At 39.3% G+C, this 26,191-nt stretch overlaps 1 pseudogene; it reads right to left on the reverse strand.

Annotated features, from left to right (window-relative positions):
- Window positions 1–518: 518 nt before the first annotated feature.
- Window positions 519–25,831, reverse strand: LOC119038818 (peptidyl-prolyl cis-trans isomerase A-like; annotated as a pseudogene).
- Between the last annotated feature and the right edge of the window lie 360 nt (window positions 25,832–26,191).

The following is a 26,191-nucleotide window of genomic DNA, read 5'->3' on the forward strand; positions in this document are numbered from 1 at the left end:
GTCCATCATTAACAGAAACTGCTGCAATTGAAATGTCTTATATTTATGCTGGCACTATGAAGGCTTTATGTTGAATACTGATGTTGTGGATTTTGAGTACTTGAAATGTGGCTAGTGTGATAGAGAAACTAGATTTTTAAACTTCATTTACTTGTAATTCATTTAAATTTAAGTATAAATAGCCACACCACATTGAACAATGTAGATTTAGACCTACCCACTCTATCAATCCTCTCTTACTCTGTATATTCTGTTCTTCTGATCTGTCTTCCAGTTTCCTAATTCTCTCTTCAGTTGTTTCATTTTTGTTGTCATTGTTTAGTTTTTATTTCATAATCATAAACTTAATTCTTCAAACCGGCTAGACTTGGAAGGGGTAAAGAAAACATGGAACCTAATGAACTGTGTTGACAGCACAAAGATTATAGAACATTCCAAGCAAATGGGAATTGAGGGGTGCTCTCCTGAGCTACAGAAGGAATGATCTGGTGGTTAAGATAAAACACAAGTCAAATTTATTAGACTTCTCCACAGTCAGTAATGGTGATCTTCTTGCTGTTCTTGCCATTCCTGGGCCCATAGCACTCCATGGCTGTCACAACATCCATGTGTCTTTCACCTGGCGGAAGACTACATGCTTGCCATCCAACCACTCAGTCTTGGCAGTGTGGATGAAAAATTAGGAATTGTTTGTGTTGGGTCCAGCATTTGCCATGAACAAGGTGCCAGAACTCATATGCCTCAGGATGACATTCTGATCATGAAATTTCTCCCTGAAGATGTACTTGCCACCTGTGCCATTACGGCATGTGAAGTCATCACCCTGGCACATAAATCCCAGAATAATTCTGTGAAAGCAGGAATCTTTATAACCAAATCCTTTCACCCCGGTGCTCAGAGCATGAAAGTTTTCTTGTGTCTTTGGAACTTTGTCTGCAAACAGCTTGAAGGAGACGCAGCCGAAGGCTGCTCTCAGCAGCAATGTGGAAGAACACGGTGGAGTTGACCAAGGCTGGTTGTGGGAAGGTCCAAGGCAGCAGTTGCGTCTACAAGGCAAGCTCTCTCCAGTTGTTTTAAATCTATTATTAAATTCATCTACTTTCTTAATTTTGGTTATTTTACTTTTTAAAAAACATAAAACTAACACTGTGTTTACCTTTGTCTATTCAGTGCCTCAGTCTAGAACTAACCTGAATTTTAACTTTATCTTGTCAATTCTGTACCCTCACAATAAACCAAAATATAAGGCTTAAACTCAAATGTACTAATTACAATAATTTATCATGTTTTAAGAAACTTTTAGTAAATATCATTAGAAATAACTGGTTTCGTTATCTCTGAAGTCACATGTATTCATCATTAAGTGAGAAGAGTTAATATTTAGAAATGATATCCTCTGCTAAAAAGGGAATGCAAAAACCTCATTTAGTGCTAATTACATTTAAGTGTGTTCAAACACTGACCTATAGGATTCATAGGAAGAAAAGCAGATTGAGGTCATTAAGTAAACTGTTTTAAAAGTGTTTGCCTCATAGATTTTTAAAATTTAATCTTTATTGCACTTTTTCCTATTACTGTTAAATTCCCTTATACACCCCTCTCCTCAGCAATCACCACAGTGTTGTCCATGTCCATGAGTCCTTTTACCTTTTTGCTTGATTCCTCTGTCCCCTAAACTCACCCATCCAAAGCCATCATCTCGTTCTCTATGAGTCTGTCTCTATTTTGGTTATTAGTTCAGTTTGTTAGATTCTACATATGAGTGAAATCATATGCTATTTGTTTTTCTCTGACTGGCTTATTTCACTTAGCATAATGTTGTCCAGGTCCATCCATCCATGCTGTTGCAAAGTGTAAAATTTTCTTCTTTTTTTACAATCAAGTAGTATTCCATGTGTAAACATCCCATAGTTGTTTTATTCACTCATCTATTGATGGGCACTTGGGCTGCTTTCATATCTTGGCAATTATAAATAATACTGCAATGAACATAGAGGTGTTTTCGTTCTTTTGAATTAGTGTTCTGGGTTCTTTTGAATATATTCCCAAAAGTGGGATAGCTGTGTTGAAAAGCAGATTCATTTTAAATTTTTTGAGGTATTGCTTTCCACAGTAGCTGCACCAATCTGCATTTTCACCAACAGTGCAAGTATTTCCCTTTCATCACATCCCCACCAGCACTTTACTTGTCAATTTATTGATGATAGCCACTCTGACATGTGTGAGATGATATCTCATTGTGGTTTTAATTTGCATTTCTCTGATGATTAGTGACACTGAGCATTTTTTCATATGTCTACTGGCCATCTGAATGTCCTCTTTGGAGAAGTGTCTATTCAAGTCCTTTTTCCATTTTTATATTGGGTTGTTTGGTTTTTTGTCATTGAATTTTGTAAGTACTTTATAATTTTTGGATATTAATCCCTTGTCAGATGTATTGGTGAATATGTTCTCCCATTCTGTAGGTTGTCTTTTTATTTTGTTAATGTTTTCCTTCACTGTGCAAAAACATTTTAGTTTGATGTAGTCTCCTTTGTTTATTTTTTTCTTTTGTTTCCCTTGCCTGGGGAGATATATCCAATAAAATATTGCTGTGCACAATGACCAATATTTTGCTGCCTATGTTTTCTTCTACGAATTTATGGTATCAAGTCTAATGTTTAAGTCTTAAATCTTTTTTTAATTTATTCTTGTGTATGGTGTAGGAAGATAGTCTAATTTGATGTTTCTGCATGTATCTGTCCAATTTTCCCAACCCCTCTTATTGAATAAACTATCTTTAATCCATTGTATGTGCTTGCTTCCTCTGTCAAATATAATTGACTATAAAGGTATGGGGTTTTTTTCTGGGTTCTCTGTTCTGTTGCATTTATCTATGTGTATGTTTTTATGCCAGTACCATGTTGGTTTGATTATGATGGCTTATAGTTTTGAAATTAGTTAGTATGATTCCTCAAACTTTGTTCTTCTTTCTCAAGATCACTGTTGCTATGGGAGTCTTTTGTGGTTCCATATAAATTTTCGAAGTATTTGTCCTAGTTTTGTGAAATACATCACTGGAATCTTGATAGAATTTGCATTGAATCTACAGATTGCTTTGGGTAATGTGGACATTTTAATAATATTAATTCTTCCTATCCATGAACACAGTATGTGCTTCCACTTATATGTACCTTCTTCAATTTCTTTCTTCAGTGTCTTATAATTTTTGTGTACAGGTGTTTACTTCCTTAGTTAGGTTTATTCCTAAGTATTTTATTCTTTTTGAAGCAATTGATAATAAAATTATTTTCATAGTGTCCATTTCTGTTTTCAGTATTGGCATAAAATGCAACTAATTTTTTTATATTAATTTTCTATCATGCTTCTTTGCTGAATTAATCAGTTCTAGTCATTTCTTGGTGGAATCTTTGGGGTTCTCTACATACAGTACTATGTCATCTGAAAACAAAGACACTTTTACTCCTTCATTTCCAATTGGGATGTATTTTATTTCTTCTTCTTGTCTGATTGCTTTGGCTAGGACTTCCAGTACTATGTTGAATAAGAGAAGTGAAAGCAGATTTCCTGATCTTAAGGGAACACTTGTAATTTTTGTCTGTTGAAATGATGCTGGTAGTAGATGTGTCATATATGCCCCTTATTATGTTTAGGTGTGTTCCCTCTATTCCCACTTTGCTAAGAGTTTTTATCATAAATGGGAGCTGGATTTTATCCAATGCTTTTTTTGCATCTATTGATATGATCATGTGTTTTTATACTTCATTTTGTTTATGTGGTAAATTAGATTTTTTGATTTGTGAAAGTTGCACCAACCTTGCATTCCCAGAATAAATCCCATTTGATCATGGTACATGATCTTTTTGATGTATTGCTGTATTTGGCTTGCTATTATTTTGTTGAAGATTTTAGCATCTAAGGTCATTAGGGATATTTGCCTATAATTTTCTTTTTTGTAGTGTCTTCATTGTCGTCATCTGGTTTTGGAATTAGGATAATGCTGGCCTCTTTAAATGAACTTGGGAGGTTTCCTTCCTCTTGAATTTTTTTGAAATAGTTTGAGAAAGAGAAGTGTTCATTTTTTTCAGAATGTTTGGTAAAACTCATCTGTGAAGCCATTCAGTCCAGGGCTTTGTTTGTTGGTAGTTTTTTTTTATTACAGCTTCAATTTCACTAGGTGTAATCTGTCTATTTGAGTTCTCTGATTATTCCTGATTTAGTTTTGGAAGATTGTATGTTTCTAGGAATGTATCCATTTTGTGTAGGTTGTCCAGTTTGATGGCATATAGTTGTTCATAATATTTTCTTACAATCCTTTGTATTTCCTTGGTTTCAGTTGTTATATCTCCTCTTTCCATTTCCAATTTTATTTATTTGGTCCTTTCTCCTTTTTTCTTGATGAATCTAGTTAAGTGTTTGTCAATATTGCTTATCTTTGCAAAGAATCAGCTCTTGGATTTATTGATCTTTTGTATCATTATTTAGACTCTATTTTGTTTATTTATGCTCTGATCTTTATTATTTCCTCCATTGTACTCACTTTAGGCTACATTGTTCTTTTTCAAGTTCCTGTAAGTATAAAGTTATATTGTTTCTTTGAGCTTTCTCTTGTTTTTGAGATAGGCTTGTAATGCTCTGCACTTCTCTCTTCCGCTTGCTTTCCTAGTGTCCCCCAGGTTTTGGATTTCTGTGAGTTTATTTTCATTTGTTTCAAGGTATCTTTGAACATCTCCCTTGATCTCATTGTTGACCCATTCATTGTTTTTTTTTCTCTCTCCTTTCTTCTTTTTTTTTTTATTGATTATGCTGTTACAGTTGTTCTATTCCCCCTTTATTCCCCTCCACCCTACAACCATTCATTGTTTAATGACATGTTATTTAGCTTCCAGGTTTTTGTGCATTTTTTAGTGTTCTTCGTGTGATCGATTTCTAGTTTCATAGCATTATGGTCAGAGAATATGTTAGATATGATTTCAATCTTCTTAAATTTTTTGAGACTTATTGTGTCCTAACATGTGGTCTGTCAGAAAATGTTCCATGTTCACTTGAAAAGTATGTATATTCTGCTGCTTTGGGATGAAATGTTCTGAAGATGATAATCAAATCTATTTGATCTAGTGTGTTATTTAAGGCTGCTGTCTCCTCGTTGATTTTCTGCCTGGAAGATCTTACCCACCGAAGTCAATGTAGTGTTAAAATACCTGACTATGACTGAATTTCTGTTGATCTTTCCTTTATGTTTATCAAGATTTCCTTCACATATTTAGGTGCTATGTTATGTGTACAAATGTTTATTAGGTTATATCCTCTTGGATTGTTCCCTTTATCAGTATGTAGTGCCCTTCTTTGTCTCTTACTATAGCCTTGGTTTAGTCTATTCTGCCACATATAAGTACTGCTACCCTGCTTTTTTCCCTTTTCACTTCCATGAAATATATTTTTTCCATACCTTTACTTTTAGCCTGTGTGTATCTTTCAATATGAGATCAGTCTCTTGGAGGCAGTATATATATGGGTCTTGTTTTCTCATTCATTCAGCTACCCTATGTCTTTTGGTCAAAGCATTTCAGCCATTTACATTAAGGTAATTATTGATAGATATGGATGTAGTGCCATTTTATTGTTAGACTGTGTTCCTTTTTTTCTTTCTCTTTTTCTTCTTCTTCTTAAATCAAAACCTTTAACATTTGTTTCAGCAATGGTTTGATGTTAACAAACTCCTTCAGCTTCTTTTTGTCTGGGAAGCACTTTATTTCTCCTTCAATTTTAAATGTTAGCCTTGCTGGGTAAAGCAGCCTTGGTTGTAGGTACTTGCTTTTCATCAGCTTGAATATTTTACATCACTCCCTCTGGCCCGAAATGTTTTTGTTAAGTCATCAGATGAGTCTAATGGGTGCTCCCTCATAAGTAACTAACTGCTTTCCTCTTGCGGCTTGTAGGATTCTCTCCTTGTTTTTAGGCCTTGTCATTTTAATTATGATGTGTTCCATGAATACCTCTCTGGGTCCAACTTGTTTGGGACACTCAGAGCTTCCTGGACTTGTGTGCCTTTTTACTTCACCAGATTAGAGAGGTTTTTGGTCATTATTTCTTCGAATAAGATTTGATCACTTTTTGCTCACCTCTCCTTCTCCTGTCTCCATGTGGATGTTGTTACACATATTGTTGCAAAGGTTTCTTAAGCTCTCCTAATATTTTTTAATTCTTTTTTGTTTTTGCTATTCTACTTATGTATTTTTTCTACCTTGTCTTCCAAATAATTGATTCGATCCTCAGGTTCATCTAACCTACTTTTTATTCCTTCTGGTGTGTTATTTATTTCAGATATTGCATTCTTTATTTCTGACTAGTACTTTTTTATTGTTTCCATGTCTTTTTTCATGCTGTTGAGTATCCTTATAATCATTACTCTAAACCCTCTATCTGATAAATTGCTTGACTTCATTTCGTCTATTTCTTCTGGAGCATTGTCTTGTCCTTTCATTTGGAGTCTGTTTCTTTGTCTTCCTAGTTTAGCTGCTTCTTTGTATTTTCTGCTGCATTTATTTTTTAACTGTAATTTTTTCTTGGTTTGTTTATTTATTTATTTATTTGGTACTTGTTATCAACTTATTGCCTTTCAACTTTAAGTTCACTTTCAGACTGCTCTATGAAAATGGAGCTTGTCCTTTTAAGTTTTTTTTCCTATGCCAACTGGCATTGGAGGTTTCTCAGTAGGGTGTGCTGAAAGGACACTGCAAGAAAAGGGTTTTTCTTCCTAGTTCCAGTGTATTAGACTAGGTGAGCTCCTGCAGAGCACATGGCTCCAGTGTCAGTGTTCTGCAATTAGTGCAGCCTCCCTAGTACTCAACTTCAGCAGTGCACCCAGGTTTACCAGTCCTAGCAGTTGTGCAGCAGAGCATTACTAGTGAAACCCTTCCCTGTGAAGAGCTTTCCCAACACACTAAAGGGCAGCTTTCCAAGAATTTTCAGAGTGCATATTTATAGCAAGTTCCAGTGGTGAAGACCACAGCAATCTCTGTCATCCAGTGAGCCAATGCCGAACAGTGCCTCTGAACAAGGCCAGAATGTCAGCCCAGGGGTGAAAGTAGACTCTTCCCTGGTTGCACTGTTTCAGTTCTAGGGCTAGTGATTATTCTTTATAGCTGATTTTTCTATATTATTTAGAGTTCCCTTTACTTCTCACTAGCCAATCCCTCATTACTTTAGTCATTTGTTATAGAACACAATTCTTTATATTAAACTTTCCCCTTTTTAAATTCTATTATGCCTTCTCTGTCCTGTTTGGATCTGGACAGATACAAACCTTTTTCAAATACAGCATATCACTTTTTATAATTGTAATTCCCTGCTGAAAAATTAACTTTGGGTTTTATTTCCATAAGTGTAACAGGCATAGTTATTTTACAGTTTGTGTCTAATAAATTGAACTATCTGTGAGTCTATTCCTAGTGTTTCTTTTTGTGCTGGTTTTCATTTATTTGCTTTATCGCCTCATGTCATGGTTTATATTTGATTTTGTGCTGATCCTTAATTACAGTTTTACAATTATTTGTAGAAATAAGTTGTGGCCAAGCATGATTTAACTCTCATGTAAAAAACATCCACGGTGTTTTACTCAAGTTACTGCCAGGGTCTTAGGCACACTAACCAACTTTCTCTCAATATATTAGTTGAAATTTTCTGGACAATTCAGAGCACTTGAGAGCAAGCTGCAGCTGATGTCATGGTTACTTCAGTTTCTCTGTACTTTCAATGTGCGGCACCTGAAGGCCCCAGTGCTAAGCACATGAGGTCCTCCTTGTTGGCTAACCCTCAAGTCTAGTGTTCATCCTCACATGCCTGGATGGTGTCACAGCATTGCTCAACCTCTTAGCCATCTCTTCTGGGATAGCAAATGTCCTCTTGGCAAAAGGAGTCCCGGGTGCTGGACTTAATTTTCTGGATTCCTCTCTCATCCCAGATCTTATTATTTTTTTAAATTGTATTTCTTTATTTTTAGAGAGAGGGGAAGGGAGAGAAAGAAAAATATTAATGTTTGGTTGCTTTTCGCATACCCACTACTAGGAACCTGGCCCACAACCCAGGCACGTGCCCTGACTGGGAATGGAACCAAGGACCCTTTGGTTTACAGGCTGGCACTCAATCCACTGAGCCACACCAGCCAGGGCAATCTCATCCCAGATCTTATCCATGTACATAACTCTTCACTATCTTCTAGGTCTTTGATGCTCAGGGAGGCTTTTTTTTTTAATGATATGTCTAAATTTTTTTTTTTTTTGGCTTCAGCAAGAGGACTGGAGTGTTAGGTAGTTTGGCTCAGCCCTCATAATAAAAATGGAGTCCTCATTTATTTTTTACTGAAAACAAAGTCCAAGTCTTCATTATATGCTGTGGATCATCCACAGGCTTAATTCATACTTTGGAGAGTCACTTCCCCCAGAAAGCTGTCTTTGAACACTCATCCTCACCCATTGCATATTAATTATCTTATAAATTTAAGCTGTGAGTTACTTGAGGGCAAAAACTGTTCCATATTTATTTTTCATAGTCTTGGTATCTATCTTGCTGCCTTGTATATAACAGGCATTCAATAACTGCTACATGAATGAATGAATAATAAAGGCTTTATTCTGATTTCTTAAATGTTTGACATTTCCTCCAACAAGTTGATTTTATCTTTGAGAATAAGAGTTCAATCTGTCCTTCAAGGACTGAAACTTAAAGAATACTTGAGAAACTTGCTCAGGCTTGTTATAGACTCCTGTTTTTCTTCCTCTTTCTCACAGAGGTAATCTTTGCTTCACTAAGAGCTTTCCTTTCCTAGGATTCATGTTTCAGCAAGTCAGGTGGCAAATGAGTAGACATTAACTTGGTGTCAGAAAGAAGTCAGCCTAGTATCACAAAATACATTTTTTAAATCCACACGAAAAATTCATTTATTTAAAATGCTGTAACTTTCTTTAAAATATTTTAAAATATGTATTTATTTATTTTTACAGAGGGGGAAGGAAGGGAGAAAGAGAGAGAGATAAATACCAATGTGTGGTTGCCTCTTGTGCACCCTCAACTGGGGACCTGGCCCACAACCCAGGAACGTGCCCTGACTGGGAATTAAACTGGCAACCTTTTGGTTTGCAGGACAGCATTCAATCCACAAAGCCACACCAGCCAGGGCTCTTCAAAATATTTTTGCAAAGACAATATGATGTAAATATATTTGTGAGTTTGTGGTGTGTATCTCTGTGTGTGTTCTTTTAAAATGCACTTAAGCAGAAGTCAGTTTCTTTCATCAGGAACTTGCTCTCCAAGAGTAGTCAGTTAACATTTAATCTAAAAGGCACACAGCAGAATCAGCTGTCAGATACTACAATGGTTTCAATAGGAGAGTCTTTTTACTAGCAAAATAGTGTCGTAAATAAATTTTCACTTATAAAGTAGTGTATTTGATGAGGGGTGTGGAAGAGGGCAAAGAAGGGATAAATGGTAGCAGAAAGAGACTTGACTTTGGGTGGTGAGTGTATGATGCAGTGTGTAGATGATGTGTTATAGAGCTGCATGCTTGAAACCTGTATGGTTTTACCAACAAATGTCATTCCAATAAATTCAATACAAAATAAAAAGTTTTCTAGTGTAAAATATGTATAAAATGAAGTAAAATTAATGTCTTGCTAAACTGTATAATGGTTGTCAGAAATGGACTCTTTCCCCACAAAACGAAACAAAAAAATACACCCTAAGCCCTGCTAGTTTTACAGACAAGTCTACCAAATGGGGGAATAGGTCATTCCAATTTTATAAAGACTTGTCTAAAGAATAGAGAAAAATATTTAACCCAAACTCATTTCAGGAGGTAAGCGTAACTTTGATTTAAAAATTAGTAGGAATAGCAAACTTTAAGACTAGAAAAAAGACAAAGATGCCCACTTTCACCATGTCCTGTCAACATATCCCAGCCAAAACAAGTCAAGAAAAAGACACTCAAGTTATGAAAGCTAAAAGGAAGAAAATAACATTATAGTACTATTTTATGATGATATGAAAAGAATAAACAAATAAAAACCAAAAAGAATTAACAAATAAATTAGTATATATAAAAAGGAGATGCAGTTTGGCAGAACGATGGATATAAAAACATAAACAAGAGTTGCAATCTATTTACTAGCAACAACTGATTAGAAAATGTTATTTTTAAAAAGGCACCATTGGAGAGTTCCGACCAAGATGGTGGTGTGGGTAGAAACATTTTGCTTCCTCATACAACCAAAAGAAGGATAACAACCAATCTAAAATCAATAAACAACCAAAAGCACCACAAAATCAAACTCCCACAATCAAGGAATTAAAGAAAAAATCAACCAAAACAACCAGACCAGTAAGGCTGACTGCAAGAGCCAACTCAGAAAAATCACAGCTAAGTGGCTGAGGGGTGGGGCTGACTTAAGGGGAAAACTGAGACTCATAGCTGACTGTGGAACAAGATGAAGGTTTCCACGGTGGGAGATACTTCTAGTCTCACATGTGAGTCTGTTGGAAAGCAAGTTAGAGACAAGCAAGTGAACTGAACTGTTCCCTCTCTGGCCCCTCCCCTATAGGCAATGCCTTAGTGCAGCAAGGAGAGTTGCCCAGCTCTGGAGAATGCCTAAGGCCCTGCCCCCTTACATCTTAACAGGTGGGCCAAGACAAAGAAATATGGCCCAAATGAAAGAACAGAGCAAAACTTCAGAAAGAGAGCTAAGCAATGAGAAGATAGACAACCTATGTGATGGAGAATTGAAAGCCTTGGTAATCAAAACGCTCACAGATCTGGTTTTTGAGCTTGGTCAGAAAATGAAAAAAAAAATAACGATACCAAAAATGAAATAAAGCAAAATATTCAGTGAACCAACAGTGACAGGAAGGAAATCAGGATTCAGAGCAACAATTTGGAACTAAAGGGAAAAATAAACGTCCAGCTGGAACAGAATGAAGAAACAAGAATTCAAAAAAGTGAAGAGAGACTTACGAACTTATGGGACCACCTAAAATGTTCCAATATCTGAATTATAGGGGTGCCAGAAGGAGAAGAACAGCAGCAAGAAATTGAAAACTTTTTTGAACAAATAATGAAGGAAACTTCCCCAATCTTGAAAAAGAAATAGACTTCCAGCAAGTCCAGGAAGCTCAGAGATTCCCAAAGAAGTTGGACCCAAAGGGGAATACACCAAGGCACATCATCATTAAGTTACCCAAAATTAAAGACAAAGAGAAAATCCTAAAAGCAGCAAGAGAAAAGGAGACAGTTATCTACAAAGGAGTTCCCATAAGGCTATCAGCTTATTTCTCAAAAGAAATCTTACAGGCAAGAAGAGGCTGGAAAGAAGTATTCCAAGTAATGAAAGGCAAGGACCTACATCCAAGATGACTCTATCCAGTGAAGTTTCATTTAGAATGAAAGGGCGAATAAAGTGCTTCCCAGGCAAGGTCAAGTTAAAGGAGTTCATCATCACCAAGCCCTTATTATATGAAACATTAAAGGGACTTATCTGAGAAAAACAAGACCAAATATATGAACAATAAAATAAAAACAAACACAACTATCAACAAATGAACCTAAAAGGAAAGAAAAACAAAGAAAACAAAAGCTAAGCAAACAATGAGAACAGGAACAGAATCAGAGAAATGGATATCAGTTGGAGGTATTCCAGTGGGGAGGGTGAAGGGAGGAATAGGGGGGAAACGTACAGGGAAGAAGCATAATTAGTAGGCATAAAGTAAATGGGGAGAGATAAAAATGGTATGGGAAACAGAGGACACAAAGAACTTATATGTACAACCCATGGTCATGAACTAAGTGTGTGGGGGGATAGTGGAGGGTGGGGGGCATAGGGGAGGGGGATAAAGGGGGAAAATTGGGAAAACTGTAATAGCATAATCAGTAAAAAATTTAAAAAATGGAAAACTTATATTCATACAAAACCTTGCACACAAATGTTCATAGTAGCATTATTCATAATACCAAAAAAGGGGGAGGATAACAACCCAAATATCTATCAACTGAAGAATAAATGAATGAAATGTAGTATACCCAGTTCACATGAGGGAGAGCATATGGGGAGGGCCTGAAGCACATGAATTCTCCCTGACCAGCTTCAGGTCTCCTAGCTGGTCAGAGTCTGTTCCTGTCACTCAGCCCCTCGAGCTTTTGTAGGAAAGGCAGCTGATTGGAGAGAGGAGATCATGCTGATCTCTCAGCAGACTATAAGTATGAGGCTCCTAAGAGCTCTGATGGGCTAGAATGTGCAAGAAGAGCCATTCCTGTGGACAGCTGTGTGTGGGCCAGCTTTGAGCAACCCAGCACTCAGGTTTAGAGAACCCTCCCCCACTCAGAGGTGCATAAGTCAAAGCACAATGACCTCTGACCGTTGCTTCAGGGGAAGTTTGTCACCACCAATCATTAAGTCCCATCATTTCCAGGTTAAGTGCAGGAGTTAGGAATATTTCTTCCTCCATTCTTAATCTGTGAAACACCTGGAATCTTTTGGTTTTACTCCTTGTGGAAACTACTGCAAGATGAACAACGAAAAATAGGAGAAATAACCACAATGGTTTCTTTAGTTAACTCTTCACAACTGCTCAGAATGTGAGGCAAAATGAAATTATTAAAATTATATGGTAAATATAATTTGTCAACCATGCTTTCCCTTTTATCCCTTCTCCCACTTCACCATGACAAAGCGTATGATCTGGCTTTCTTCAGTTCCTTCTTTCTTTTCTTTTTTTTTGGTGTATTTTAAGAAATTTCAAATTTATAGGAAAACTAAATATATTACAAAAATTCTTTTTTTCTGAATAATTTGAGAATATGTTGCTGATCTGATGCCCCATTACCTCTAATGGTAGCAAGTATTTCTTATAAATGAAGACATTTCCCTGTATAATCACAATAAAACCCTTGAAATTAGGAAATTGACATTATACATTACTGCAAACCTCACTTAAGAATGACCCCTTGCTCTAATTATGTCCTTTATAATGAAAGAATCTGGGTCAGTGTCATGTAGGGCACGTAGTTGTCATGTCTTTTTAGTCTCTTCAATTTGAAATAGTTTCTCAGTCTTTCCTTGACCTTTAAGACCTCAGCATGTTTGAAGATGATTAGGCCCGTTATTTTGGAGGACATTCTGGTGTTTCTTCATCATCTGATGAATCTTTGGTTATTATGTATCTTTGGCAGGAATATTGTACAAGTGTATTCTCTTCATGGCACTTCATCAGGTAGGACACAACTGTGAGTTCTCCCATTACAGGTGATGTTACCTTTGATCACTGTAATAACGTGGTGTTATAGACTGAATATTGGTTTCCCCTCAAATTCATAAGTTGAAACCTACCCCATAATGTAATGGTTTTAGGAGGCGGGGCCTTTGGAGAAGGTAATTAAGAATAGCTGAAGTCATGAGGATGGACCCCTCTTTAGTCGCCATGTAAGCGTCACAAGTGAGTTTGCTTTCTCTCTCTGCTATCTGCCCTAAGAGGACACAACCAGAATTTGGCAGCCTGAAACAAAGAAAAGGGTCCTCACCAGAACCTGACCATGCTGGCACAATGATCTTGAACTTCCAGCTTCCAAAACTGTGAGAAACAAATTTCTAATGTTGGATTCTGGTCAAGTGTAGGTAAATGCAGAGTCAAATACAGTACTGGTCTCCTCCCATAACCACATCAAAAATACAACTAATCAACAGAACAACCGTCATCAGGACCACCTGAAAATTAGCTGAATGGGAGTTCTACAACTGAAGATATGATGAAGAAGACATATTGAGACTGGTAGGAGGGGCAGAGAAGCAAAATACTGGTTCCACACCAATGTGTGGCAGATAAAAATCAGGAGGAATGTCCGGAAATAAGGGGTCCCAGGCTCCACCAAGTCTTCCATCCTCAAGTTCCACTGCCGAGAAGCCCCATACCATACTTCTGGCTGTAAAAAACAGTGAGGAGTGTGGTCAAATGATACTGGAGTCCCAGGCAGTTCCTCTCAAATGGCCCACCCGTGGACTTACTTGGACTCACTCACTCCGAGTTCCAGTCTGGGGCAGTAGCTTGAAAGGCACCAAAAATGTATGGGGAAGAATTGAGCTGTCTGGCATAAGGGGTGAGAGTGTGGGTGGGCAGCTTTCTCCCAGAAAGAAGTGCTAGCAAGAGCCATTGTTCCTTTGATCAGCCCTCTAGCCACAGAGCCAGCAGGTAGTCACCATATCTGAGACTCAGTCAACCTGGCTTACAACCTGTGTGCCCCAACCTCCATTTTGTTTGTTCTTTTCCTGGAGTTTTGTTCTGTTCTTTCATTGGGACACGTTTGTCTCCTCAATTTTTCAGCAACCCTGTTTGTTTCCATGCATTAAGTAGAACTGCTATGTCTCCCAGGCTAGGTAATGTAGTAGGGGTCCTGCAGGGCCCAGTGGCACAGCCTCCCTACTGACACAAGCTGGTCACTCCAAGTGTGCCCTCTTGTGAGCTGTATATGCCCTGTTATTACAGTTGAGCCTTGATTGCTATTGGCACATCAATGGGAGAGATTTATCCCCAAGTCAATCAGTGGCAAGGACTGCCTGAGATCATCATGGAGGATCAGCTGTGCAGGGGCCCATCCCCCAGAGCAAGACTTACTTCAGTGGGTTTCTGGTGCCCACTGAGTCTGCCCCTTGTGTGTGGTGCTTGTGGAAGTCATTGGGTGGTACTGTGACATGGTCTGAAGCTTTCCACTGGGTGTACTAGCTCTTGGGCTTCCCAGGAAGTGCAGGCCAACTTCAGCTGCCGCCTGTGTTCAGCCTCAGTCCACTCAGCATGCACTACAAAGCTATCTGCAGATTGCTGCGGCTCGTGTTGGTTTTGAAGGTGTTCAAAAGAGGCCAAGCCACAAACCAAGACTGGCTTCTTCTAGTGCCAGGGTTGGGCAACTTAATGAGAGGTACAAGGCATGTTGAGGCCAGGTTCTGCAATGTTTGAGAGATTTTAGGAAAATCTCAAGCATGAGCCAAGACAGGCAATTTGTATGGAAATGCCAGTGGAAACAGCTTGGGTGGGTGTGCAAGTTGGGTGAGGCAGGGTCTCAGGGAATCACCAGAATGGGGCAAAGTGTTAGTCGAGGTTGATGGAAACTCAGATATGGTGCCTGCCTGCCTGCTTTGTGGGTGGAGGTGTCATTAAAGGATCAATGGCCTCTGCTAGCACTTCGGGCTGGGAGAAAGCTATCCCCTCCCCAACTCTCTCCCTGATGCCAGAGCTCAGAGGGATTGAGTCCAAGTAAGTCTGTGTGGGGGCCCTTTAAGAGGAACTGCCTGGGACTCCAGAAGCCCTCTGTCTCACTCAGCCACAATCTCTGCTGCTTTTTACAGCCAGAAGTTATGGGAACTTCTTTTCTTGACACTGGAATCTTGGGCTGGTACAGGGCTGCAGTCTCTCACTCCCCAGTGGGGACCTTTACAGCCATGATATCCATTTCATTTTTTCCCTGCTCCATGTGTGTGTGGGACCAGCCTGTACTGCATCTCTGCCCCTCCTACCAGTCTCAGTGTGGCTTGTTCTTTAATACTCTAGTTGTAGGAATTCCATTCCGCCAGATTTCAGATGGTTCTGAATGATGCTTTTTTGTGTGTGTAGTTTAATTGTGATTTTGATGTGGTTTTGAGAGAAGGCATGTTTACCTACACTACCCTTACATTACATTGTTGAAACGAAGACAATAATATTAATTCATTAATGTTAACTAAATTCCAGATTTATTTTATATTTGCAAGTTTTGTTCCAGGATCTCATCCAGGAAACCACAGTGCACTTAAATGTCATGTCTCTCTAGTTTTTTCAGGCCTAGGACAGTCTCTCATTGTTTTTTTGTTTGTCTGTTTTTTTAATGCATTAACAGTTCTGAGAAGTATTGGCCAAATATTTTGTAGATTAGGTCTTATTTTCAAATTACTCCTTATTCTAAGGCTAGAAGAAGTCATCTATGTTTTTTTCTAAAAGTCAGGGTTTTTTTAATTTGACATTCAACTCCTTAATTTATTCAAGACTTATTTATGGTAGGGATCCAGATTCACCTTTTTCCACATAGATAACTAATTTTTGGTCATTGAACCTTTTCTCTGTCATCAAAGATTTGCCATGACACCGTGGTCATATATTAATATTCCTCGTATGCATAGCTCTGTTTCTGGGCTCCCTTTTCACTCTGTTGGTTACTTTTTTTTCTATGCCAATAATATAATTTTCTTAATTGCTCCAACTTTATCCTCAGTCTCTATGTTTGGCAGATCTACCGTGTCTCCTTAGCCTTTTTGTTTAGAAATTCTTTACTCTTCCTCATACATTTCACAAAAATAAACAATAAACACTTGTGAATTTTCACTAGAGTTGCAGTAAATCTATAAATCATTATGTGAATCACAACACTTTGAAGTTAAACCTACCTCCCATATAAGTCTAATCTTTATCTGGGTCTTTTCAATGTTTTTTAATGCAGTTATACAGTTTTCTCTGTATAGGGCTGGCATATCTTCTATTAGGTTTATTTCTAGATTCATTAAAGTTTTTGTTACTATGCAATGGTGCCTTCTTTAAAGTATTTTTTATTATGCTATTACAGTTTTCCCAATTTTCCCCCTTTATCCCCCTCCCCTATGCCCCCCACCCTCCACTATCCCCCCACACACTTAGTTCATGACCATGGGTTGTACATATAAGTTCTTTGTGTCCTCTGTTTCCCATACCATTTTTATCTCTCCCCATTTACTTTATGCCTACTAATTATGCTTCTTCCCTGTACGTTTCCCCCCTATTCCTCCCTTCACCCTCCCCACTGGAATACCTCCAACTGATATCCATTTCTCTGATTCTGTTCCTGTTCTCATTGTTTGCTTAGCTTTTGTTTTCTTTGTTTTTCTTTCCTTTTTAGGTTCATTTGTTGATAGTTGTGTTTGTTTTTATTTTATTGTTCATATATTTGGTCTTGTTTTTCTCAGATAAGTCCCTTTAATGTTTCATATAATAAGGGCTTGGTGATGATGAACTCCTTTAACTTGACCTTGCCTGGGAAGCACTTTATTCGCCCTTTCATTCTAAATGAAACTTCACTGGATAGAGTCATCTTGGATGTAGGTCCTTGCCTTTCATTACTTGGAATACTTCTTTCCAGCCTCTTCTTGCCTGTAAGATTTCTTTTGAGAAATAAGCTGATAGCCTTATGGGAACTCCTTTGTAGATAACTGTCTCCTTTTCTCTTGCTGCTTTTAGGATTTTCTCTTTGTCTTTAATTTTGGGTAACTTAATGATGATGTGCCTTGGTGTATTCCCCTTTGGGTCCAACTTCTTTGGGAATCTCTGAGCTTCCTGGACTTGCTGGAAGTCTATTTCTTTTTCAAGATTGGGGAAGTTTCCTTCATTATTTGTTCAAAAAAAGTTTTCAATTTCTTGCTGCTGTTCTTCTCCTTCTGGCACCCCTATAATTCAGATATTGGAACATTTTAGGTGGTCCCATAAGTTCGTAAGTCTCTCTTCACTTTTTTGAATTCTTGTTTCTTCATTCTGTTCCAGCTGGACGTTTATTTTTCCCTTTAGTTCCAAATTGTTGCTCTGAATCCTGATTTCCTTCCTGTCACTGTTGGTTCACTGAATATTTTGCTTTATTTCATTTTTGGTATCGTTATTTTTTTTTCATTTTCTGACCAAGCTCAAAAACCAGATCTGTGAGCGTTTTGATTACCAAGGCTTTCAATTCTCCATCACATAGGTTGTCTATCTTCTCATTGCTTAGCTCTCTTTCTGAAGTTTTGCTCTGTTCTTTCATTTGGGCCATATTTCTTTGTCTTGGCCCACCTGTTAAGATGTAAGGGGGCAGGGCCTTAGGCATTCTCCAGAGCTGGGCAACTCTCCTTGCTGCACTAAGGCATTGCCTGTAGGGGAGGAGCCAGAGAGGGAATAATGCAGCTCACCTGCTCATCTCTAGCCCATTTTCCAACAAACTCCTGTGTGAGACTGGGAGTTTCTCCCAGCACAGCAACTCCTGTAATAGTCCAGTCAGCTCTGAGTCTCAGTTTCACCTTCAGCCAGCCTTGCCCACACAGTCTACCACCTCACCCACATGGACTCGCCATGTGTTCTTACTGGTCTAGTTGGTCTGGTTGATTTTTCTTTAATTCCTTGATTATCAGAGTTCCATGCAGTTTGATTTTTCTGTCACTTCTGATTGTTTATTGATTTCAGATGGGTTGTTATCCATCCCTCTTTTGGCTGAGTGAGGAAGCAAAATGTTTCTACCTATGCCTCCATTTTGGCCAGAACTCCCAGTTTTCAATTCTTTTGGGTATATACCCAGGAGGGAATTGATGGATTACATGGTAATTCTATTTTTAAATTTTTGAGGAACTAACAAGTTTTTCAGAGAAGCTGCGCAAATTTTTACATTCCTATCAACAAAGGGCTCCCATTTCTCCATATCTTCACTAACACTTCTGACAGTCATCCTGATTCACATGACATAGACATTCGTGGCAGTTTTGATTTGCATTTCCCCAGTGATATTAAGCATATGTTTTATGCACTATTGACCATTAGTATGGAAATAGAAATGTTTTTTGGAAAAATGTTCAAATACTTTGATCATTTTTTGATTGGGCTAATAGTCTTTTCAGTATTGAGTTGTAAAAGTTCTTTTTATATTTCAGATATTAGTTTCTTTTCAAATACATGATTTGCAAATATTCTTCCCCATTTGGTGGGTGAACTTTTCAGTTTTTTTACTGTGTTCTTTGACACAAAAAAAGTTTTAAATTTTGATAAAATCCAATTTATCTATTTTTATTTGGTTTCTTATGCTTTTGGCTTCTTATGCTTATGCTTTCTTATGCTATCTAAAATTATTATCTATAATCAACCAGTTCTGTGAGGATCCTGATCACCAGTGTTTTAAACTGTGCGTCTGAGAATTTTGCTATTTCTTCATCGCTTAGATTTATAGGCTCTGGGGCTTTGAGTTCTTCTTGAGCCATTTTTGGTCTGTTCACGCCCATTAAGTGTGAGGAGCGGAGCCTTGGACTCCCAGGTCGCTGGGTTGTGACGCTGTATGTGGAGGTGGGGTCAGAGCGGGAAAATGGTGGTGCCCTTCGCTGCCACTTGCTGTGGGGACCCGCTGGGTCCCAGTCCAATCACCCACTCCCTCGCTTGTCTATCCGCGCGTGAATGTGCAACCACAGTCAACCCGCAGCCCTGCTCCCTCGCTGTTTCCCCGCGGTCGCTGGGTCTCTCACTAGGTCCGACCCTGTGCCTGGATTCCGAGCGCCTGAGTCCATCTGACCAAGTTTTCCTGTGCTACCCGGCTCCGCCAGCTGCTGGTTTCGCCCCTTACCAGTCAGGCTGAAGAATTTGTTGTTAACAGACTTCTGAAAAGTTCAATTTTCTGTGTTCTGGCTGTGTTTTCTGTTGCTAATATTTAGTTGTCTCTAAACTTGGTTGTGTGAGAAGGCACGGTGTCTCCACCTATGCCTCCATCTTGGTGGAAGTCCCTAAAATTATTATCTAATTCAAGGTCACAAAGATTTACCTCCATGTTTTCTTCTTGATATTTGATACTTTTAATTCTTACATTTAAGTCTTTAATCAATTTTGAGTTAGTTTTGTAAGTGGTGTGAAGTTGGAGTCCAAATTCAAAAATTTTTTTGCATGTGGATATCCAGTTGTCCTAACACCATTTTTCAGAAGACTATTATTTCTCCATTGAATGATCTTGGCACCCTTGTCAAAAGTTAATTGACCATAAAATGTATGAATTTACTTCTGAACTCTCAAGTCTATTCCATTGATCTCTATGTCTCTCCTTATGCCTGTAGCACACTGTCTTAATTACTATAGTTTTCTAGTAACACTTAAAATCAGAAGGTATGAGTCCTCCAACTTTGTTCTTTTTCATGATTGTTTATTTTGACTCCATATAAATTTGAAGATCAAGTTTTTATTTCTGAAAAAAAAGGATGTTGAAATTTTGATAAGGGTTATATTGAATCTGCATATTGTCTTGGGAAGTATTGCCATATTAAAAATATTAAGAGCTTGAGGGGCTGTGGTGGCCAAGTAGTGAAAGTGTTGGACTTGAAAGCCAATGGGGTCTCCCCATGCAGGTTCAAAAATATTAAGAGCCCTGGCCAGGTTGCTCAGTTGGTTAGAGCAGGGGTCCCCAACCCCATGGCCATGGACCAGGCCATGGCCTGTTAGAAAATGGGCTGCACAGTAGGAGGTGAGCAGCAGACAAGTGGGCAAAGTTTCATCTGTATTTACAGCTGCTCCCCATCACTTTCATTACCACCTGAGCTCCACCTCCTGTCAGATCAACTGCGGCATTAGACTCTCATTAGGAGTGTGAACCCTACTGTGAACTGTACATGTGAGGGATCTAGGTTGTGTGCTCCTTCTGAGAATCTAATGCCTGCTGATCTGAGGTGGAGCCAAGGCAGTGATGCTAGCTCTGGGGAGCAGCTGCAAATACAGATTATCATTAGCAGAGAGTTTTGACTGCACATAGACCATAATAAATTGCTTGCCAACTCATATCAAAACCCTAGCAGTGACTAGCAAGTGACAATTAAGCTACATCTGGTAGCAGACTTTACAATGGTAAGTGAGTTGATGTACTTCAATTATACAGCTACATCTAGTGGCAGGATTTAGGTCAGAATCTGATGCTTATTTTAGTTCACACATGGCCTGCCCATTATTTTATTTACCACTTCTGCTGCACCACTTGTCTCAGTCACAGTTTTGGTAAGCCCACATGCTAACCTTAGCCAAAATGAATAAAAAACATACATCACTAGAGAGCTTCTTTGAAAAGGGGGAAAGATGTAATGATGAGATAGCAGAAAACTCCAAGACTGCCAAGAAAAAGAAAGCTGCATTTAAAAGAAAATACTAAGAGTCCTACTTAAATTATGAGTTTATTGGAACAGGTGATTCACATTTTCTAAGCCCACTTTGCAGAAAATAGTTAGCAACCAGCTATTCAACAAAGCTATAACACCTTCAAAACTGCTTCACCACATGGAGAGAAAGCACCCTGCATTACAAGACATGCCTTTGGAATGTTTCAAAAGAAAAAAAAAAACATGAATACAACCAACAGAAACAATTATTGAAGGCCACCACTTCATCAAATGCATCTGCACTGCAAGCATCATTCTAAGTGGCTAACTGCATTGCTGAAGCTAAGAAGCCCTTTACTGTTGGTTAAGAGTTGATCCTGCCTGCTGCTAAGGACATTTGTTTTGAACTTTTAAGAGAGGCTGCACTTCAAAAGGTGGTATGTGTTCCTGTTTCGGCTAGCACCATAACTAGACAAAGTGATAAAAGAACAGAAGATATTTAGGCACAATTGTTAGAGAAGATTAATGAGTCACTGTGTTACGCAATCCAGGTTGATGAGTCTACTGATGTTGACAAGGCAGGAATGCTTGTTTTGGTGTGACATATTTCTCAGGAAGATGTGCATGAGGATATGTTATGTGCACTTTTGTTGCCAACCAACACCACAGCTGCACAACTGCTCAAGTCTTTGAATGATTTCATATCAGGAAAACTGAATCGGCCATTTTGTCAGTATAATTGGTCAGTATATATGTGGATGGAGCAGCTGCCATGACTGGATGGCTTTCTGGTTTCACAACTCGAATCAAAGAGGTGGCTTCTGAATGTGAGTCCATGCACTGTGTCACCCACAAAGAAATGCTGGCTAGCAGAAAAATGTCACCTGAAACGTTTTGCAGGATGTGATTAAAATTATCAACCACATTAAAGTACATGCCCTTAACTCACATCTGTTTGTGTAGTTCTGTGAGGAGATGGATGCAGAGCACACTCATCTTCTCTTCTACGCCGAAGTGAGATGGCTTTCTAAGGGAGATCACTGGCCAGTTTTTGAGTTATGAGAGCCACTCCAGAGACATCTTTTAGAAAAACAGTCACCACTGGCAGCACATTCAGTGACACAGAATGGATCACAAATCTTGCTTATTTGTGTGACATGTTCAACCTGCTCAGTGAACTCAATCTGTCACTTCAGGGGAGAACAACTGTGTTCAAGTTGGCAGATAACGTGGCTGCATTCAAAGCCCAACTGGAATTTGGAGGCTATGTGTGAACATTGGGATTCTTGACACTTTTCTAACATTAGCAGAGATTCTGAAAGAGACTGATCCAAGGCCTTGAACATTGGGATTCTTGACACTTTTCTAACATTAGCAGAGATTCTGAAAGAGACTGATCCAAGGCCTTCTTTTTCCCAGCTGGTGCATGATCACATTTCTCAGCTTTCAAAAGAGTTTGAGCATTATTTCCCAACGACAAAAGATCCCTGAAGGGGAAGGAGTGGATCACCCATGTTTGAATAAGTCAGGTGAATGGACTTTGTGCTAGAAGAGGATCAAATGCCTGAGATCGCAAATGACGGTGGCCTTAAAAGTATATTTGTGACAATTGCAAATCTCCGTATGTTCTGGATTAAAGTCAAGGAAGAATATTCTGAAATTACTACAAAAGCACTAAATAGCCTACTTCCATTTCCAGCATCCTATCTTTGTGAAGCAGGGTTTTCTGCAGTGACCAGCCACCAAAACGAGATTATGGAGTAGACTGAAAATTAGTAACACATTTCAGCTGTCACTGTTTCCTATAACCCCCAGATGGGACCATCTAGTTGCAGGAAAAGAACTTAAAAAGCTACTTTATCTAAGGTTAATATTGGCACTTCTTTTTTTCCTCCAGTGTTTGCCCAGATCACTTTGCCTCTTCGTTTATGTTCATCTTATCCTTATTGCTTCTTAGAAATAACATACAGGTTATAATTTCTGTCTTTTAATATACAGGGCATTCAGCTGATTCACATTTAATATAACAAATATTATAGAGTACTTGATTTTAATTCTTTTCTACTACTTTACTATTTATTTTATATCTTTGTTTCCTATCTTTCTTTTCCTTGAGTTTGCTGATGTGATCACATTCTCCTTTCTTGTGTCCCCTGTCCTTCTTGTTAATGTGAAGATTTGCAGCCAAGTGGCTTTCCAGCTAGAAAGAGGGATGTGAGGGGCCACTCAGGAAGGCCTGGGCTCCAGCCCCGCACCTTCCTGCAGCTCCCATGGTGAGGCTCTGATGGCCCCAAATCTGGCTCAAGAACCAACTGACATTCATGCTTGTATTCATTCCTGAAATGGAAGTGTTAGCATTTCTTTCTGGAAATTTTGTCATTCACATGGAAGGTCTTCTGGCTCTAACTTTCAAGTATTTTTATCTGTTCCTTCAATATTTCCATCTGCTTATAATTTTCTCCTGCAAAATTGAGATTTTTCTCAATTTTGAGATTTTTCTTTTGTTGAATCTTCTGGGCCACTAATGCAGATCTCAACTATCCTCCGCTTCAACTCATCAATTAAAAATTTAAATGCAAAGGCATAGTTCTTATTTTTGAGATCTTATTTTTGTGCTGTAAGGGAGTCATTTTATATATATTTTTCAACTTTATATATTCTTTACCTTTTGGTTCAAGTAGCTGAATGTCTGCCTTGGTTCTCGCTTTTCTGTGGGCCAGATCCCTTCAGGTGGGCTACTACTTTCCTCTGCTCTCTCTCATGGCTCCAAGGGGACATGTTGCAATCCCATGATCAGTGAAAGGTTCAGCTCTGGCTGCCCTATATCAGATGCTATGGCAGCTGGCAGGTGGCAAGGGTGCAAGGACCAGGGAAGCTCTTTTGACCCTGCTCTGTTCAGCTGCAAAACCAGCTCTCTGCAGACTCAGGGCTTGGGGCCACTGCCTGCGGAAGCAGCAGGTGCACAGGTCGTCTCCTGCCCAGCTCTCTTCAGGTTCTGTGTTCTAGTCCTTGCACAGGGCTCCCTACTGCTCTTCCCAGGGGGATCCTGGGCCTGAGTTTTTCACCCTGGGTATGGCGGGAGGCCTCACCCTTCACCTGCATGCAGGCCTCAGCTTCTGCCACATCAGGAAAGGCTGAAAGGAGTTAGGAAGGAAAGGCTGCCATCATTGCATTGGTGTAATCCAGTACCAGAAACCGTGACAACTTCCATGAAAGACCTTATTCCTTCACTGCAGAGAAATATTTGGAACAGTATTTATTATTGCCTGTGGAGACTGAATCTATCAGCAGGCAAATATTATTTAACAAACACTTAAAATGGTATGTCAAGCCTAGTGCTATGTTTTCCAAATAATTTATCTCCTTTAACCCTCACAACAGTGCTACATTTATTGTTCATTGGGAGATATAAAGTAACCTACTCAGGGTCACTTCAGGTAGCTAATTAGGGGAACTCGAATTGTCCACTGTCTTCAGAGGGTCTGCAGTTCACCCTCAGGCTGGGGACAGAAGCACAGCCTTCCTGACAAACTAGGTTCTGCAGTGTTAGTTCCTGCAGCCTGCAAGACACATGCATGCATATGCACACCAGTTGTCATGACGTGACAAAATGCTGCCACCCTAATTGAGGGGACAAAACTTCATGTTCTAAAAAACAATAAAGCCCTGGCCTGTGTGGCTCATTTGATTGAGTGTCCTCTCATAAACCAAAAGTCCTCAACTTGGTGGGGAGGGTGTGATGGGGAGAGGCATGTGCTAGAGGCAACCAATCATTGTTTCTCTCATATTGATGTTTCTCTTCCTCTCTTCCCCCCTACCTTCCCCTCTCTCTAAAATTAATAAGTATGTCCTCAGCTGAAGAATACAAAATTTTTTTAAAGAGTAAACACTCACCCCAACATTTGAATGTGTGTTACAAAGAATGCCTCTATTTGCCAAAAGTCTCACCACCAGAGGGAGACAAGGAGCTCCAGCCAAGAACAGAGGAAAATGTTTTGTTTTGTTTTTTCCCAAATCCGGGCTTCCTCTCAGTGTCTCAGACTTTCCTCCATCCCCTGGGCTGATTGATCCTCACACTTCCAGAGTCCTTCGGACTGTCTTATTTCCACCAGACCTCAAGATCTGTGACCTGACTCCTTCAGGTGGACTGAGGTTGGCTTTCTGGTTTGGGGAGAAAGCAGAGATATTCCAAAATGTGTACATGCTTGCAGCAAACCAGGTTGCACAATTAAACCCCAAGGAGTCTTGAATAGAGAAATTTCAGACACTGAGATCAGGGTAATGTTCGCAAGGTGCTTTTGGTCTGAGGTTTTTCCAGACCCTTTAATTTACAGAGGCTTAGAAGCCTGAAGCCTATGGAGAATGCATTTGTGGTTTTCCAAGCAATGTCAGCCTAGTGTCAGGGAATAAGATGCCCTCAGTCCTCTTTGTTCTAGATACACAGGTAGCATTTGTCATGTCTTACATACCCTGCTCCTCTAGAGACCCTTTCTCTCACTTGGCTCACAAAGGGAACACCTAGAACGCTTATACTCTGACCTGGAGAATGAAAGGGTCTCCTTGGGCATTTCTGCTGCACATGAGAGAAAAAGCTCTTTCATTTAAGCCAATAACATAACTGGGAACTGAATTAAAAAGTAAACTTTTCTCATAAAAACAAAACTCTTTGTCTGTAGTCATTCGAGATAAATCATAAGCCTCTTCAGCAGTAAGCACTTGATAAATTGGTCTGGTTCTAACAAACAGACTTCTCAGCAGGATGGTAGGGAGCAAAAGAGTGTGCACATTAAATTAAGAATGCCCAACTTGCATGAAAGGGGTGGTGAAAACTTACCGATGTGCTTTCTGCTGCTCCAGAGAGCCTGGAACCTGGAACCCGGCAGTGCTTTGGGACACAAGGCGTAAGGGAAGAGAGGTAGGGAAGAGGTCTTTGGAGACATGGTGGAAGCAGGGAATGGAAAAAGGTGTAGCTAGAGTCTGGCTCCAGCACGGACTTCTTGCTACCTCAAAGCCCCATATCAGAGAGCATGGTAAATTCAGCACCATCTGGGCAGCCACTGAAAGCAGGAGCTGCCACCTAGCAAGCTGGGCACAATAGCAAGGGGTTCCAGGCATCAGTGCCAAGATCCTTCCTCAAAGGACCATAACACTAGTGGTAAGGAGCCTGAGGGCAGAACAATGGCCCTCATAAGCACCTGAGTTCTGGACAAAGCCATCTTAGGTGAAACTGGGTAACTGCCCAGAAACTAAGGGAAGAGACCCTTAGTTAAAGCCCAGCCCCATGCACTTTGGCCAGTGAA

This window comes from Artibeus jamaicensis, unplaced genomic scaffold (genome assembly GCF_021234435.1).
Source record: "Artibeus jamaicensis isolate MK-2021 breed Jamaican fruit bat unplaced genomic scaffold, CSHL_Jam_final contig_515, whole genome shotgun sequence".
Classification (NCBI taxonomy): Eukaryota; Metazoa; Chordata; class Mammalia; order Chiroptera; family Phyllostomidae; genus Artibeus; species Artibeus jamaicensis.